The 19,792-nt window shown below is 38.6% G+C and overlaps 1 long non-coding RNA gene across 16 annotated transcripts in view; it reads right to left on the bottom strand.

Moving 5' to 3' along the window:
• Positions 1 to 248: 248 nt before the first annotated feature.
• The window catches only part of LOC107317506, a 41,563-nt gene continuing 22,019 nt past the window's right edge, over positions 249 to 19,792 (bottom strand). For 5 of the 16 annotated variants that reach the window (XR_001556903.1, XR_001556900.2, XR_004308117.1 and 2 more), the window contains exons 2-5: positions 11,835 to 11,897; positions 9,384 to 9,591; positions 8,847 to 9,007; positions 7,656 to 8,068 (exon numbers count right to left, since the gene is read on the bottom strand). This is a non-coding gene — a long non-coding RNA (uncharacterized LOC107317506). Of the gene's footprint in view, positions 1,428 to 2,034; positions 3,541 to 7,655; positions 8,069 to 8,846; positions 9,008 to 9,383; positions 9,592 to 11,834; positions 11,898 to 19,792 lie in introns of those variants that run through there. The other 11 variants (XR_001556898.1, XR_001556897.2, XR_004308120.1 and 8 more) reach the window with 4 other exon arrangements.

Below are 19,792 nucleotides of genomic sequence, written 5' to 3'. Positions count from 1 at the left end.
CCACAATTAAACTAAAACATACCATTATTTGCTTTAGCTTTTGGCTCATTTCAGTGGTTTTAAAGCAAAGGGGATATATATATAGATATATATAATTACATATATACATATATATATATGATAATATATATATACATATATAATCAGAATTGCCTGCAAGCAGCAGCCCCCTGCATGACACACACCACAGAAATCCATTCTGCAGCTCAGATACTAGTCCAGCTAGCAATTCTTGAACTAAACCGTACCTTTCAGAGCACAACTGTCCTCACCCTTCCTTGCACGGCTGACATGCACAGCACATCATGCAGCACTCTATAAGACAGGACTTGAAGTGAGAGAGCACTGCAAGAGGGCAGCAGGGCTGGGGGCTTCAACGAGGTTGCTTTTACCAAATATGGGCTCTGAATAGAAGGATAAAAAGATGCCCCATTTGATTGACACCATCCATGTGGCAAGGAACTTCATTTCACCCAGACAGTCACAGGGAGGTGCTACTTTCCTCTGAGCCTTCACCTGCCCTGCTGTGACCTGGCTCCCCGCCACTGACTGGCTCCTTCGCGTGCACGCTGCTGTCAGCCAAGATGGATTCTGAAGAAGATAATTTCATCTGAAGCCACATTAGCTCCCCAGATGTGCTGTCTGCTCCTCATGGCACGTCCCAGGAGAGGCCTCTCTGGCATGGCAGAGACAGGAAGGCTGATGGTTTGTGGCACTCCCCTACACCAAATCCCCAGAGAGAGTTCGTCCTACTTTGAATTTCCTCTGTTCATATAAAGCAAAAGGACAATCTGAGACATGGCTCTCAGTATAGTTCAAAACACAGTTTGAAGTGTGGATTTTTCAATATTTGAAGCATTGGCTTTTATGATTTATTTATTGATATTCCAGGACAAGCCTTGCAGGGTGTAGCTGGTGCCTACTCCAGCTCCGACATCGATTAAATGAACAGCAATATTTTCACAGGCATTTCATCCATTGCTATGCAGATAGACCATGCCTCTTTATAACAAACATGAGGATATCAGCAGGTAGGATCTAGCATTCTGGAGAATCAATTAAAAAAGACTCTGAAACACAACAGCTTGTACTGTTTCATTTCTGCCGACAGCGGGTATGAGCAGGACCTGGCGTTACCCTGGGCATGACTCAGGCGTGGGAGGTGTGTGGGGTTGGCTGTCTCTTATCCCTGGAGTCCACCTTGTAATATTGCCAGTATCCGTGTGTAACAGATAGTGTTGTGCACTGGGCTGGAAGATAATAAATAGATGTGAGCCGATGATTTACAAGAGGGTGCTTGGAACTCCTTGAACCACTGGGAAAGGCAAACTGTGCTGCTACAAGGTTGTGCTGTCAACCTCGCAACAGTTTTTCCTCTCTCCTGAGGGCAATTTCTCCAAGATGTAACTTGCTTCCTGCCTCATCATCTGGAAATTCACAAATCAGAGGAATTGTGGTTAATTACTAAAATGGCTGATCCATATATCCCTTAGCTGTCAGAGCCTGTCGGAGGAGGGGGGGAGGGGTTTAATTGTTGTTTTTCTCTGAAAGGATTTCTCCTAAAGTGATGAAATAACTCACATTAATGAAGATTGCAAATAGAAGACATTTGTGATTATTTCTAGTTGTTGAAAAAATTGCTTATTTAAAATGCATTGCTTTCTTCTATGAAGAAACTTATATTTCTCCAAACTGCCAGAATAAATTTAGCCCAAAAACATTCATAACGAAGGATGAATGTGTATTCAGGCTAACACTGTATGTGATCTCTGATCATACAGTAGTTAAGTTATACAATCACAGTGATTTATGGTACTAAACTGTGGAGCCTCATATCTGCAGGGGTGTGGGCAAAGGGAACTCTCATCAATCAAAAGACTACACTTGTTCGGCACCAGGATAATTAAAGCAGACAGTAAAAATGCAGGAAATAATATTTAAAAAACAAAATCTGAATTTCTATTTGCACTGTGTTATTAAGCAATACAGTACTGAGCCACCTTTAAACAGCTTGCCTAGAAATCCACTTATTACCTTGTAGCACTTGATATATGTGTTCTTCATATCCATGCTGAGGGTATGTTTAGAGTAGTTATATAATGCGCACACTATCCTGGGCTTAAAAATCTGTGATTACAAATAATGTCCATCTTTCCAGTTTATCCCTAGACAGAGTCAAAATAAGAAAGAAAATAGAATATATATAACCGATATTGAAGTGCAAACTTCTGAACTGTCTTTCATCTCACTGACAGTGCTTTTCTTCTGATTTGCCAATATCAGGTAGAAGGTGTTGGGCACAGCAAGGGGATGGCACAGAGGAACTGTATTAATCAACCAATGTTTTAAAAAAGTTTAATTATCTGCATATTTTGTAAAAGCCACATTTCATTACTGTTTGTTAGGAAGATGGAAGCATGCACTGGAAACACTAATTCTAATTATTACTTCAAGTGGGAGTTTTTGGCACAAGGTCAAGGAATAATAGAAGAATGTGTGAATCTGCGCTACAGTGTAGCAGCAAGACTAATCATTTGAATAAAGCCAGTTGCTTTTTCTTGGACTGTCTGTGTGCTGTTCAATGTTCTGGATGAATCTAACACAATCAGCCTGTTCTCTGGTGTATATCCACTTCCTGCTGACTCAGGGCAGCTTGCCTCTTCTGCCATTTATTAAAATGAAACATTCCCATTAAAACGCCATTTTTCAGAGAGATGACCAAACAGATATTAGTAATGACATTATTAAAACTACGTTGTTTAAAATGAACTGTCACACTTGTGTGTTGCAAAGCAACACAAACAAATCTATTTCATTTAGTGAGAGATTGCTTTGAAGAGCTGGCTTGCTTGCTTCTATTAGAAGGTACTGCAGAGGGGATATGATGTGTGCTCCAGGAAACCACCAGCTTTTATAGCCATTAAAAAAGAAGGAATACTGTTCCTAGTACTCTCTATAGCAAATAATGTATAATTCATGGATTTCATTAATATGCAAATATGATCCATGGTCTCCTGTGTTTATATCTCCTAATAATCTATTAATGGTTTGAAAAGTAAAGGGTAATAGAAACATTTTGTATGAGCAACATTTACTCATGGCTCTCCATGTTTTTCTCTAGTTGTATCTTACAATCTCGTATAGAATTAAACAGAAACAATGGAAATTAATTTACCTATGATTATCAAACAAATATTAATCAAACATAAGGCCACAGGCCGAGTATTTTGTGATTCTGTAATGAAAGACCTTATTATCATTAGATGTCAATGAGCCTTAGAAAAAACTGTGGTAGGAAGATGGAAAGGTACTTCAAATGACCCCTAAATTTGGAAATATCATTTGGATTTTGATTTCAACTCCCACATCAAATATGGGCAGAACATGAAGATAAAAATCCAATTCATTCTGAAGATTCGGAGTTTTCCATTTTTTTTCTGTAATAGGAGTGAGTTTCCAACTTCATGCAATCTTGCCCAGTATTTCAGGATCAGCTACTCCCCACTTCCATACCCCAGTCAAAATGTTACGGTTGTCCATCTGAAAAAAACACAAAGACCCACTTTGTTATTGTTAGAGTGCTGTTTCTAAAGCACTGGCAAACAGACAGTCCCAGATGATGTCTGTTTCTGCCCTGGGCTCCTGCTGCTCGCAGGTTCACTCACTCTTCCTCCTACCCCGTGGTGCCATTTTTGTGTCATTGCACAGCCCCCAGCTCTGCACCCCGTTCTGCCGCTGCGTGGCCTCACCAGCAGCCCAGCACTTTTCCTTTCCTTCTGAGACATCACTGAGAGATCTGCCAGGCAGTGACTTCACTCCTGCACTTATCAAAGCAAAGAGAAACAGTGCAGGACATGGGCACATCTGCTCTTTGTAAAAAAACACATATAAAGCAATCGTGCTGTAGGCAACAATAAACCACTTTAATTAACTAATGGAAAGAAACATCCTGCCAAGGACAGTTTAGATGATTTTCATATTACATCCCATAAGCACTGGGCAATATTTTAGACCAGGGTCAAAGACCTTTTCTCCGAGCATAAGGAGAAAAGGCAGCTCAGAAAATATCTATGTGCTATGCATATGGACCTATACATGTCCCTGAAAAACTGATTTGTTTAGTAGTGGCTACCTGTCAGTACAAACAAATACAATTGCATTCACAGGGAAAATATACCCATTTTACACAACAAGAAAGTCTGTTGGTACATACACTTCACAGTTCGTTACAGATTTTCCTAATTAAATGAACATAACAAGTTGATTAGACTTTAGAAGCTCCGAGAAAAGTCAGATCCACTTATACTGAAAAGTAGGACTCAGAAATAAATTATTCACAGTTGATTAGACTAAGACAAGCATTTCTCAAACATTTCTCAATACTTCAGAAAAAGCGACATATTGAACTCTATTTTACTGTGAGGCTCAAAATGGCAATTAACAGTCCTAAGCTGCATATAAAACTCACTATGAACCACATTTACAAGAACATTGTGTGTGAATCAAATTACGTTATCTTTGGTTTGAAGAACTTAGAAATAATTGCCAATAAGTATTCATGTATAGGACCAATTTTTTGAAACAAGTTATTTTAATTACTACTAGTGTCAGGAGTACATGTAGGCGATTTTATTAGATTTAATGTGTTAGTGAAGCTCCCTGAACTGTAGCTGGTTTATTTCTCTAGAAGATGAAATATTTAATATATCTTTATTATTCTTACTTTCTAATATCATATTTATTTGTAAAAGAAATCTCAATATTTTATGCTTACAATAACTTCATAGAAAATGACAGTGTGGAGCACGGTGATATATTAATCACCAAAGAAATCAGAGCACAACGTAGATTTGGGTTTCTATACACCACAATGATAATATAAATATCCTTCAAACTGCATGTCTTTAGAAACATCTGCAATTGTGCCCACACTTGGATTTAGTGATGCACAGGAGCCCCTCCATGAAAGATATAACAGGAAAAAAAAGGGAAAGAAAGAAGGAGAAGGTCTGTAAGAGGGGAATGTCTTGGTCTTAATAAGCGACAGAAATCACTGCTGATTTTAGACAATCCAGGTAGCAGCTTTATCACTTCTATTGTCCTTGTTCTCAAATATGGAATTTCTTGAACCCACAACTTTCACTTCATTTAAAAAAGTATCAAACAAATGATATAGGTGACTTTATCAATAAATGAGCTGAAAAGGAATGCTATTTCCAGATATTCATGCACACAAAAAGATCAAATCTTAACAAATATCATGCAACACTTCAAGTCATATGACTCGTGGATATGATTTCATTTTCTTGTCTTTCCTAATAGCTGAGGCCATACATCCAAACAATTCCAAACACTGCAGTGACAGATAAAAAGCATAGAGCAAACTGTGCAGACCAATCCACGCAAATAAGCTGTGCTGTACACCTGGAAGTTGGGCTAGGACATGTCCTGCCTGGCATGCCAATATGCAGCATGTGACCACAGGCACGGTACTGCTGCCTCCTTCCCTGGTGGGAGCAGGCCCTGCTGGCCCTACAACAGAACAGCTTGAGAAATAGAGCAATAAAGATAAAGCAATGCAGCTCTTTGTGATAATATTTTACATTCACCCAATTTCAGAGGTACACCTATTTCTTAACATGCAATATCTTGAACACGTCAATCCCATGTGGGGGTTTTACAGACATCTGCACATATTCATACTTCAAGGACACAATACTTAAGCACTTTCCTGAAGTGGTATAAATAAATAGTTTCCCGCTTTTCATCGCCATAATAAATACACACAGAAAGAATTGTTGGTATATGCAACAACATCAAAGAGCCTGAAATAGACGTAGTGAATTGTGGTTATAAAAATAAATTTCTAAAAAGAAGAGAGAAGAGAAAAGGAGACAAATGTTCTAATCTTACCTTCATCATAATCTTATTAGCATTTCTCAGTGAGTAGTTCAAGTATCAGTCTATACTCTTATGAATCTGTCTCATAAATATGTCAAGTGCAAAGTATAGTTATTTTAATAGTCTGTGTTGGTGGGCCATCATGGATTTAATTAAGAGACAACTAGTGTATGAAATATGACACAAAAGCACCAGACTAAATGGAGAAATGTTTTACTGCAGACTTAAATCAGGGCCACAGAAGTAATGATGATCTGGCCTTAGAAATCCTACTTAAATTTAATTAATGCGGACCAGCACAGACCTGTTAATATAGGAACAAAAAATAGCAGCATTAAAAATAATGATTTAAGCCATACTGTGTTATTTATAAAGACATTTGCATTATCCCCAACTGCATTATGTTATTTATAAATGTGTGTTGGTCTGGAGCTCTTCAATTAATTTTAAGGGGCTGAAAAGGGAAGTCCAGTAAAAACTGTTAAAATACTGTCAGTTGTTTTTAGTATTCTCTCCAAACTAAAACCTTCGTTAAGCCTCATGTTTTATTTTGGAGGTTCTCCGACCACTCAAACCATGATGTTTCAAGATTGCATATACCCTTCCAAATCTGCAATGAAAACTCTATTATTTTCCATCCAAATCTTCTCACCTCCACTTTATCCATCTTTCTTTCCCCATCTTCTCAAAAAGCAGCAGCACATTCAGCACTTTGAGCAGGCAAGATGAGATCTTCCAGCACTGCACAGTCCTTCCTGATACCATTTTGGTAGAGTGCTTTGGCTTACTACAGCAAATTCCTTACTAATTCTATGAGTTTAACATGATTTTAGAAAGAATCCCCTAAATCCATTAAACTATTCCAGTAGCTCAATCCCAGCTTGCAAAATCATTGAGTGACAACAACTTCAGTTGCATTAAAGTTGAAAGCAAGGCTTATTGATCTACAAAGGCACAGAAGCACATTCTAAACAGATGCAGCTAAGCATATGTCTGTCTGGCAGTAAGAATTAATACCTTGGTTAACTATCAGGATTATGTTATATAAGGTTTCATGTCTAAGAATTCTTGTTTTCTTAATCTGATCCAAAAGGTACCAGTCATTGCATGTTAATTTTTTTGAGTGGCCACTAGTCAGTTAGATCTGATTAACCTTTAATTGGTTGGTTGCTCGAGCAGGCAGTTAAAGTATTCATAGATTTTGTTAACCTTTTATTTCTATAGGAGAACAAAAAAGGCAGTGGCCAAAAAGCATCATTAAGTGAACCTCATCCCTATTTTCAGAAAACTCAGAGCTGGGGACTCTAGCTGCTCTCCAAACACCATAATTTGGACTGCCAGGAATGTAATAAAAACTGTAAATTGACACAAAAATGAAAGTGCTTGGGAGAAATAAATTCATAACTACTTTTATTTTTTGGTGAAGAAAACATCAAAGGTTTGCAACTCAGCCTGGAAGGCAAAAATGGATAAAAGGAGAGTGCCTATAGTTTCAAAATATTTTTCTCTTTAATGAACAGTTGAAAATATCCATAAATCTCTTCCACTATCACTGTATTTAAAAAGCAGTCAAGCCTTTTGTGCCTGACATGTTTATAGTAAATCTATTCTCATCTGTCGTGTTTGCATAAATTGTCCAAAAGTTCATCCTGTCTTGGCTGTCTTTCTGTATTCATTAATATTGAAGTCATTTTTTGAGTAAATGAAGGGAAAAAATGCCCAGAAACTCAGGTAATGCACAGAAAGAACCAGACTTCTGATGACTAACAAGGCAAATACAACTTTATTCAGCTAAATTTACAGAAATTTGTACCTTATTGCCAGGAAAGAACTAAACAGTATGAATTATGTGTACAAGCACGTAATAAATAAATATAGGCTATCAGAAAGAAATTCTGAATAATATATGATAAGGTAATAATGTAGTCCCAAACAAGCACTTACATGAAGACCCACCTAATCAAAGAGCTCCTGACAGGTCTGGTGTGAGCCATCACATGGATTTAGGATACCTTTACACCTTACTTTAATAGTAAAATTTACAGTGCAGCAACATGATGGCAAAGTCGATCTTTCAGCTTCTTTCTCAGTGAAGGAGACATACATTACAAAAACAAAGGAGTACTGCCATCCGGTACAGCCTGAAACACTGGGCTGGCTGATGCCCCTGGGAAAAGATGAAGGAAAGGAGACTTGGTTATTCCATGGGATGGGAGATCGGGATGCCAGGGGTGTAAGGGTCTGCCTTCTGTGCCCCCTCTGCCTTGGCCATCCTCCCATCTGGCACTTTGCCTAGCTGCCATGGCTTGGCCCTTGCTCCCCAGCAGTAGTGGCTGGGGGTGACCCCATGGCCTAGAAGCAGGACAAAATATTCATTTGATAAAAAGGGATGAAGATCAAGGACACAATCTGGTCAATGGCTCAAGTAATCAGGTGAATAGGTAAGAAACAACCACACAACTTGAACCACAGCCACAAAAACAAGACAAAACAAACTTTCCAGTCTAGACTACCATGGAATCAAACCTGAAGATGTGCAGACAGAAATTTACTGTGGCCTACTCAGCAGACAACATGCTCATTAGATTTACAAGTAATAGGGCACTATATCTCTTGGCCCCAGGGCACGTTTTCTGTGATTGCCATTAAAAGTCTTGTTGACAGTGGACTTTTTTGCTGAAGTGCAAATATACAATGGTTTTGTAAGAGGTTTTATATAGAAGCTTATATTCACAGAAAGCTAGCCACACCTCTGTATCAGAAACAAGGAGAATTAAATGTTTAACAAACAAGTTTGAGAACGGCAGTGATTAAATTAGTGAGGTAATTAGCACGATATTTAAGGTTAATGTTCACAGGTAGGTTAATTATATCCTTTCCCAAATTTCTGTTTTCATTTCGCTTGACACATGTTGCAACAACAGTGAAAGTGAGACCACACTTACAGAGATGGTAGATGAAGCAGCACGTATCACCAAAGGTATCAAAGACTAAATGCACTTTTGAGAAACTTTCCTTCAGCACCAATTCTTAGAGCTTTATATTCATCATGTACCGAAAGTTCTCTCGTCTTCTAGAGCGACCTCCCTTGAATAATACTTCAGATCTGCATAAAAAAACAACAAGCATTTTCTACAGGACTTGCGGGATTTCTTAGCTTCCAGACTTCATACAGCTTTTATGTTAATTACAAAAGAGACAGTGTTTAATGCTTTATATTGAATTCAGTCCACATGCACAACTCCTATTTGCAATACTGCAGACCATAAACAACATACAGCGCTGAAATCCTCTCTGATTGGACTTCAGTGAGGTTACGCTACATCTACTCTAATGAAATTAAGAAAAGAATTTGCTTCAATTATCAGCAGAACGGCTGTAAAGAATAAAGGAGGGATTCAAGTACTACAGTGAAGTTTTAGAAAATCACTCAGTGCTTACTCATGCTGTGGCAATAGGACTATGCACCCAAATTTACTTACATAAAGCTACTTGGTAAATATCTTCTGCTTTTCCTCACATTGACTCCCAGGCCAGCATCTCCCCACACAGGCTCCTTAGAAGAGTGATCTCTGCACAGCCAGGTCCAGTCTGTTCATCTTCTTGTTTCCCTTTTACATGCTGTAATAAAGCTGTTATTGGAAAAGGGAAACAGACTCATTGCTCTCCAGGGGAAGAAAGAAGCCATGACTATAAGAGACAGAAGAATAAAATGTTTTGTGTCAAATTTACCATTTTGCTGAGCAGAAGGATGAATCCAGAAGTCTACAAAGGATGTGCTTTTATCCACCGTTATGACTATAAAAATCAATCTTCTGTGTAGAGGAGTGAATCTTTTAACTAGAGCTAGTCAGAACATCTCATTTCCACATTCCGTGATGTAAGAAATTCATAGCAGACTAAATTGCAAACTTGATTTTTTTTTATTATTATTTTTTTTTGGATGCAAAATTTTATTCATCATTCTTTTTTATTATTTTATTCATATCTTATTTTTTATTTTATTTCAGTATAGTGCTGTTATTTTCTAAATAACTTTATTATTTTGCCACAGCATTGCAAAATGTGAACATGCTGATGCCTGCTGGACCCTGCTGATAAGCAGGCTTGCAAGAAAGGAGCCGGTGAAAATCAGTCTCTGTCCTTTCAAAAAATTAATTGTAGTAGTTTCACACTTTTACTTTCCCAAATAGACACGGCAACAATTTCTCTTCCTTTCTTATTTATTGTTCACACCATTGCAACAAAAACTTATGCTTCTCTATCCCACATATACATTGCTAGAGATAGAACCCTCTTCTGTATCATGCCAGTGGTGAGCACAGAGGCAGGGATGCTCTGGGCTGCACTGTAGTTGCACAAGTGGCTGTTGTGAGTATACATTCAAGCAAAGAAACTGATTTGTGAAAAGCATTTAGATACCCAACCAGTGCGCACAATTACTGTGATTACATGTGTAATCATGGCCATTGTGCCTCCAAATGATGCATATGCTATTCTAAATATTCGATCCTGTGTTACTTAAATTAATGGGAGTTTTCTATCAATTTGTATTGATGGAGAATCGAGCTCTACATATTGTTAACAGTAGCCTTGGTGCATCTAAGACCAAATGCAATATTTGCATCCAACATGCTCAATTTTCATAGCTTCTCCAATTAATAAAAGTGAGAAAGACATTTTTTTAGAATGTGTAGGCATATATTTATTATGCATTCACAAACAGGTTATCATTTTTGAATAGGGTTCTGGGTTTGATTCAAACTCCACTGATATTAAAAGAAATGGGAGTCTGTATCAAGTTCCTCCTTTAATGCTTCTGCTTAGTTCAGGTTACAGAGCTGTGTGTGCATCTGTTGATGGCAAAATCTCTCACTTTTGACTGTCTTGGCTTTCAAGAGTTAACTGGGATTTTGCAGAGAAGATGCTGTGAGATACAGTAGGCATGGTGATAGGCAGTATTTCACATCTAGTCTTTGTCCATGTTCTAACAATGTGCATCGAATGTCTTACTATTGTCTCTTTTTCAGATTAGTTTACAGCCCTGTAGTTCCAGCTGTTTTATTCTGAAACTCTAAAACCCTATCACTAGGGAGTTCTGTGTAATTGACCATAATATGCACCACATTATCCATTTCAGGAACTGTGCTGAAAGACAGCAGCAATAAGGGGTTTTCTAAAGGCAGTCTGGTTTACACTAATGGATCTAACAGGAAGGAAATGCAATTTGAAAGAAGCTGATGCATATGTTCTATTGTTGAATATAATGTTTGATTTAATTATTAACTGTCTGTGATGGAAAGTCAGATCCTGCTCAGTTCTGCTTACAGTTTGGTACTCTGCTACTGGTAAAAACAGACAAGATTCAGTCTGTGGATTTAAGAGTCCTTTGTAAAATGTTGACGTTTAATTGTGCTTTTATAAAATATCAGCTGAGGAACCTCATTCGCATGCTTCTTCCACAAAGGCTCGCTTACTTTTATCAAACCAAAAATACAATATGGAACCTGACTCTCTTTTCACTTGTGTAAATCAGGAGACTATCCAAGTTAATGAACTGCTGTAATTATTTAAATAAATACCATCTGAATTGAGTTTATATTCACTGCCATTCCTGAAACATTTCTATTTATTTTATTTTATGCATTTCACGTTGCATACATAGCACTGCAGTCAATCCCCTACTTTCTCACTTAGGTTGTTCACAATGGACCCCCCGGGAAATTTTAGGAAGGAGTTAAAATGTGCTGGCATGACTTTACCTATCCTTCTTTTATCAGGGACAGAGGATTTGGCAGCAAATTTCAATCCAATTCTATAATTGGTGTTTTGTGATTTCTAGTAAATTGTTGCATTGTGTTACAGAGGTTCTTAATTCCATGTGTGGGCGTTGACATGGTGTAAGGAGTGAATTCATTATAAAGATGTCTTACCTGAAAATCCATTATTCCTTTCCTCACCATGGTGACTCTTATCAAACTCACTCATAACATAGTCTGGAAAGAAACAGGTATTCATGCTAAACTGCTGTATTTGCAGAGGAGTTTAAAGGTAAAAATCACAGCTCTCTTGCATGATTCAGACAAAACCAGTAGTTTAACACCACCAGTAAACAAAGTAATTGGGCAACGTAATTTCAGTTTTGCAGCTTGTATCTGTCTGGAGAGATTATTATCCCTGACACTATCTTAAGCAGATACTTAAGCAGGACTGGAGCTGATATTAAACAATAGTAATGATACTTGGAGTTCATCCCGTATGATCTTCATTGTTTGTGAGAGTGGCTTCCACACAGTTATTTGATCCATAATTTCTCATCTTTCATTAAACATATATTTCACAGCATTAACTCTGTGGGATGCGTTTTCCTTTGCAAAGTCAAAAGGGATTCGTTATATTTCTCATCAGGATAGACAGAGAAATGAAGTTCCGAGAAAACATACTACCACACCTCAAACACTTAATTGATTCAGGCAGATTAAGAGAAAATAGAGACCCCCCTCCACAGCACATTTCCATTCTCAGTGTCAATCAGCAGGCTTCAGTCAAAGAGCTTCCAGTGCATCAAAATCCATCCCTGATTAATCCAGAGAATTCTGCTTGTAATCTGTTCTCAGCTAGGCGGATCTGAGAAGATTCCTTAGCTTTTTCAAAACCTCACATATTTTGAATATCAAGAACACCACAAAACCAACATTTCTTGCCCTGCTTGCCAGATAACAACAAATGCCAAGCTGCACATTTCTTTTCAAAAGTGAATCAAGCTCAACACAGGTATGAGCCAAGGTCAGCTCTAGCTTTGGCTACTCTCTTAGTCTCAGTGTTACTCCCATTCCTAATTAAAAGTTCACTGAAACACTATGCATTCTTTACTGTATTAAATAAGCAATTATTGGAGTGAAAAGAAAAACTGTCAATTCTGAAAATAGCTTGGACTGTTCATGTGTCATTCTCAGTATGTGCTGAAATATCCAGAAAAACGTGGCTCACACTGTGGGTTGCACCAGATACCCACACATATGCAAGTATCCCTCCCCCCACCTTCTCCACCTGAGTCTCATTTTTGCAAAACACACACATAGAATTAAGCTGTGCTTTCTGCCAATGGAACGAACTACAACGGAGCAGAGCACAGAGAAGTCTATTTTTTCTGCGGCATACATAGGATTTTTGTGCAGAGCACAGTGTGAGAATTAAGGTCAGATGCTCCTTGTCACCTGCACATTGCAGACTCAGTGAGAAGCAGGCTGGTTCTTGTTCATGGATCTCATGACCAGATCTCAGGTAAGGCCTCATATGTATTGAACACTGAATCATTTGCAAATCAGGAGTACCAAATTTTTACCCAGCTCATCCTCCTGTCTCAGCCATGCCAGAACTTGTCTTGCCTGAGCCCCCAGTGCTCCTATGCCATTAGAGTTGGTGCTACCAGTTCACATTCCTTTCTCCTTCTCAATGTGCAGCTCTCTGTGCTGCCTGTGCTTTGTCTCCACCTTGAAGTACTACCCTGTACAGCCCACACATATCCAAGAGGGAGACTGAAAAGGATGTTAGTGGCTACACACAAGGGCAATTGAAAAAGCATGCTATGGAAATCATATTCATAGGGAAAAAGAAATGAACTCACACAGGTGTTTCACTACTTCTGCCATGACTCCTCTAGGCATCAAAACAGGTGAGTTTGCTGCATGCTAATCAGGAAAAAAAGAACATCTGAAATATGCATCTGCACATGAGCATCTGTGTAGAGTTTCTCCAAAGCAGTTCTCTAGTGCATTTCTTTTCCTATGTGGGCCTCTTTTGTACTTTGTTGTGCCAAGAGGCTTATTTTGTATAGGCGAAGAGACCTCCATCCACCAGCCATCAGGGAGTGCTATTAATATGCAACATCTTGAATACATGAGCTGAATGACAAGCTGGCAGAGTTTGAGACTGTGTGGTCCAAGTTTACGTCTCTCCCTGAAGAGGCGAAAAGCCCCTTCCCCATATCTCTGCCAAAGTGTTCCAGAGCTAAAAAAAAAAGGAGAACGGGCAACCTATGTATTTATTTATTTATTTATTTATTGCTACTCTCTTCCTAATATTTTATTTCTCCTGGCCACAGTCAATGTGAGTTGGCCTGTATCATGCAGGTTGCTACTTAAGTTTCATTTCAAAGCAGATCACAATAGCAGAGCTTGTGGTTTTACAAACTGCTTGTGGAACAAATCAGAAATAACTCTTAAGACCTTTTATGCATGCACTGTTTTTATGAAGTTTGAACACTATCTTGTGTCCCTAAAATACTGAGTTAAATTAGGGTCTTGAATTTTAGGCATGTTTACAGTTTTCTTTTAGTAGCCCAGTGTCACTATGCAAGGCTCAACTTGCCTAGATTTAGCTATATAGATAACCTATATTATATTCTTGCACAGGGAAAAAGGGTAATCATGGTATTCTGAGTAACTATGTCCTTTCACCAACTGCTCAACTTTGAGGCACTGAGAAAGAATTAGAGAAATAAATAGACATAAATTAAAACAATTGCTTCAGAGATCTGTGATAGAAGAGAAAGAATTCAAATGGGCTGTCATATGTCCACCCAGCCTAACGGCAACGTCAGTAGGACTGAAACAAGCCCATCCTGAACAGCTTTCCTTGGTGGGGCTATTCCCATTGAGTCCAACTGGAATGGCTTTCCACCTGTGAATGGCAGTGTGGAAGCAGGCTCCAACTTTGCTTTGGGATCTCACAAGACACGAGTTCCAGACCAGCAACCTGTCAGCAACATCCTTCTTGCTGGAACGTGGCCTGATCAGCACACAGCCTACCCCAGCCTCCACACAGAGGTACAAACAGAAACAGCAAACTGGCCTTTTTCAGATACCAGCTGTTAACCTGGCATCCCTGCTTCCCTCTGTGCGTGCCTTTGTCATTCACTGAATCTCTGCCTGCTGAACAGCTCTTGGAATGAGTTAAAATGACTTTTGGGATGTTTTTTCTTGCCTTAAAGGATTCATCTGCTTTGTTTTTTCCCCCAGTCACAGCAGAAATCAGAAAATGATCTACCCAGAAAATGTGAAAAATGGTTTCTATGTAAATTGACAGTAACGTCAGCCAAATTAATTTGTTAACTTAATGTCTAAAAATCATTTCATATTCCACATTTACCACTCATACTTTTTCTTATTTTCTACATATTTGATCCTCTTTTTAAGTGCTGCAACCATTTTTCACTATTCCACAAAGCAGGGTCAACTTACAAATGATGGTTATCAATCACTAGGTAAACATCATTCTTTATTCCTTTGTATGAGGTTTAATTCCTATCCCTTTTCTGAGAAAATTTCCTACTATCTTACATAAGCAAAATTCCTTTTGATTCAGCAATAAGGGCTCATTGGGAAGGTCAGTGCTAACAGAAACAAAATTACTAGTCAAAGAAACCATTTTGTGAAGCAAGGTGGGTCAAACATAAACCTACATTTGAGCTTCATAATGTTAAAACACACAAATACATGTTTTTATAATATTATTGAAAATAAGACTTTTTAAAAAAGTCACTCATGTAAATGGGTTAAAATTTAAATAAGATCAAGAACCCCATAAAACAGACAATCTATTGATAGATTTCAGCATGGGCATACAGTAGAGGCCAGCAATAAACCCTCACTGGTACTTGAAATTAAGGAAATACTGGTTTTGAACAGCTTGCCCACACAAACAGTGAAGAGATTTTCCAGCACAAGAGTCACCAGAGTAATTTAAACTTGGGTTGATACAACTTTGTTGTTGAGTGCATGTAACCTCCATGAGATCACAGACTGATGCTAGGCACAGGCCTTCCAAAGAAGCAAAAATCAAAGCTTTGAATCACACATTCATGGGCTTCTTGCTGAGAGAGAACTGAAATAATTTTAAATAAAATTCTTAGGTATTGAATAAACACCGTGACAGCACGGATGGCAGCAGCAGAAGCCGGCGGTGCCCAGGCTGCTGCTCTGGCTCTGCGCTGCACCAAGAGGGCAAGCAGTCTCTGCAGCGGCAGCAACTGAAACCAGAGGGGCTACCAGAGGGGCTTGCTCTGCATGGAGGCCCAGTGTTAATGGCACCACATGCACCCACACACCCTGCTCAGGCTGTCCTGTCGTGCCACTGCAGCAGGGAACACCCCTCCTCTGCACTTGCTTTTGGCAAGACAGCTGTTTTCCTTAAAATAAGAGGCCTGAAAATAGGAGGATATTGATTTAGGTCGTCTTGTCAATCACAAGAAAGAACATCCAAGCAGGTATTACTTAAGGAATGTTTGTAATAGGATGCTTTTGTTGGAGACCAGTGGATATAGCTATTTAAAATGCTGGTCAGATGAGCTATGATATTCCAAAAATTTCATCTGAGAGAAAATATTTTGCAGGATTTAAGCAAGACCAAGCAAAACAAGTGTTCAGCTGGACCAAAATTAATTGATTTCACCAACAGCTTCACTGGCACCTTCAGAGGTGCTTTCTTTGAAATGCTACTCAAAGAATCACAGAATCATTACAATTGGAAAGACACTAAGATCACCTAGTCCAGCCATCAGCTCATCACCACTTCACCACTAACCATGGCTCTCTGTGCTTCATCTGCCCTTTGCTTCAATAGCTCCAGGAAAGGTAACTCTGCCACCTCCCTGGGCAGCCTGTTCCAATACACCACCACACTTTCTAAGAAGAAATTTTTTCTAACATCTGACGTGAACCTCCCCTGGTGCAACTTAAAGCCTCTTGTTACCAACACAGGTCAGCAGCCTACTACCATTTGGATCATGCTGTGCTGCTCCCTATTCATAGCAGAAATTCTGCTGCCTGCCCAAGGCCTGCAGCACCAGAGCACCTCACATGTATGATCAGCACTGGCACTTGCAGCCAGCCCAAAAGAGAGGGCAGCACAGGGCTGCACAGCCAGGCCCACCAGACCCATGACATAAAAGATTTCCAAGCAGTTATACTGAACACAGCTTCAAAGCAGAAAAACTACCAGGGACCACCAAAAAATAGAAACAAAAAGGTCCTTTTAATAGTCCTACACTGCTGTTACCACGAGCTTTAAGTGCTTAGTGAGGAAGTGACCTTTACAGAATTATTGTTTATGATATCTCGGTGTGAGCCAGTATAGGTACAAAGAGTATTCCAATTTATTTAAAAGGTTACATATCAAAACTGAATATGCAGTACAACTATGTTATCACATTGTATAGCTTTTACACAAGAAATCCAATCCTTTGCATGCATGCCTTCTAGGCACTTGGGCGGAATTCCTTCAGTATCAAAACTAGAGATGAAGTAAAATGTAACAAAATAATTTATTCATTCTTATTTTCTTGTTTATGAATTGTCTACAGATCTCTTCAAAACCTCCCCAGATAATCCCTGGTTTCAAATTACTCACAAATTTCTTCCAATAAATAATTTTCTAGCTTGCAGACTGTTCAAACATGGGATTCAAGGTGCTCAGCACCTTTGCAAGCAAAGCATGCTGAATAATTTAGTTGTCTCAGTTTCAGAAACCTGATCTGATTTCTTTCAAGCTCTATGACCCTCTTAGGGTATCTTACACATCATAAACAACCTTTCCCCACCCGCTGTGCATTGGAGGCTCTGGCTTTGCCTGCTGAGGGGCTGACCCAGCCCTACCCAACACCTACCCTAAAGCTGACTCCAGTAACTGACTGGGAGCAGCGCTCTCCCTGCACAGGGAATACCCGTGCACTAGCATGTACGTCAGTTCTTTAGTCCCCTAGTAAGAAAGTGCCCCAGACCAGCCACAGATAACATGCTTTTCACTTGACAAGATACAAAAAGTTTAAATCAGAGCACATTCCAGCAAAATAAATGGCTAGGCTCTTAGAGTCTCACAATCATTAAGTTTGGAAAACACCACTATGACCATCTCGTCCAGACATCACCCCAACCCACTTTGCCTGCTAACCCATGTCTCTCATTTCCACATTTCTTGAAAATAAAGTAAAATAAGAATATAAAGTAAAATAATAAATAAATAAAATAAAAATCAATAAATGAAAATGAAAATGAAAATAAAAATAATTAAAAAAAAAAAAAGCACTTATAGACTGCAGTTCCTAACAAACACCCTTCCTTGCCCTGGCAAGACTAGCAGCACAGTGAGCTGGTGCAAACTTTGCCCAGGCTATTCACACCAAGTGGTGCCCCTTCATCACTTAAGGTGTTTCAGCCCACCCCCTCTAAGCCAGCCCAGGGTCCTGTGGTACCTCTGCAGGCTCCTGGCATCTTTACATGTCACAGCTCAGGTCTCAACCTGTTCTACTCAGCCCACAAATGGGTCTCTTCTTATCTCTCCTTGTGTCTGCGATACAAACACCAGTGCACCAAGCAGGACACATCCTGTCCTTGCACACACACACTGACAGGTTTCTTCCCCCCCTGCCACAGAAGGCTTCTTCAACTATCCCTTCTATTGTACTCCTTAATATGATTTTTTATTTGTTTTTTAATTTTTGCAGGTCATTCTGCAAGCCACAACACACTCAAGATCAAACTTAAGCTTGATACACCACAAGAACTATTTTATATAAACATCTTATTGGATTTAGAGCTTCTTACAAGTTAGCTTCTTATAGAAACCACACATCCCATTTTGGAGTCAAATGACAGTAATCAATCACACACACACAGCTTTTTCTAAGCTATTTCAAATTATCAGCCACTGCACTTTATCTTGACTCTTGTGTCTCAAGCAGTTAAAAACACCCAACTACTTTCTTAAAATGATTTTGCCTGGACATAGTCACGGCACTTACAGGTGACAATCTCCTGACAGCACAAATGAGGAGAAGCCAGCCTCTAAGAATCACTTCATGCTCAATTACAGTGTTCAATACATTAAAAAAAGAAACCCTGAAATAGAAATCCACACTGTTTCTTATTTTCTTACATTTGTTCTTCTCATTTGTTTCTTCTCCTTGATGATTCCCACAGCTAACAAAGTAAGGGTTCACCAAGGTCTGTGCTCCACACAGACAAAACCTTCTTTGCATCCTTCAGATATGCAACATGGTGTGAAATCCGAATCTTGCAATTCTAAGAATTTGTTGCTAAGCATTTATTTCCTGTATCTGAAAAGTCTAATTGAAAACCTGCCTTTGCAAATCTTAATGAAAGTTAATATTATGTGCTTATATGTTCATAGTCAGCAAATTCACCAAAAGTCATAGACATGATCAATTTGGGTTTGTTCCTGAATTTTAATGAATATTTATAGACATTTTCAACTATTCCTTTAACTTCAGTAGAGACTCATCAGCACTCATTTGCACCTCATTTTTATTAGTGCAAATCAGGACTAAAACCACTGAAATCAACAGTTAAGATATCTGAAAAAATGCTTGAAGAACAGAATTGAGCCATTCTTTATCTTCAAATTGAATCAATCTAGTTTATTTTTTATTAAAAGCAGAGAGTGATCTGTGATCTTTTGAAGTTATTGTTCTGCTGTCAGCTAGAACTATTTATATGCTCTGATACTAAACACTTCTTCCTAATCCCTACAAAATTATTCATCTGCAATATTTTTCCCCATTACCTTGGATTCAGTTTAAATAAAGTTTATAAATCTCTAATGAAATGATCTAATACGAGTTGTTTTCAAATGCTGCAAAGTTGAATATTAAGAATTCTTTCACCCATGAAAACTTCAACAATATCAAGAAAATGGTGGAAAGTATTTTAAACAACAAATGTAAAGGGTTGCTAATCACTTTGTTGTTGAAACACTTTCCTAAGGAGCAGTAATACTTATCAGATTATTTATAAGTTTTTAGTTGCTTTTGTGACTTGCTCTATGAAAATCATATCACAGAATTATAAAATCATGTTGTTCTGAAAAGCTTTAG

Source organism: Coturnix japonica, chromosome 8, assembly GCF_001577835.2.
Source record: "Coturnix japonica isolate 7356 chromosome 8, Coturnix japonica 2.1, whole genome shotgun sequence".
Lineage (NCBI taxonomy): Eukaryota > Metazoa > Chordata > Aves > Galliformes > Phasianidae > Coturnix > Coturnix japonica.
The sequence above is the reverse complement of the archived record's forward strand: the minus strand, read 5'-3'. Positions and strand labels throughout refer to the sequence as shown.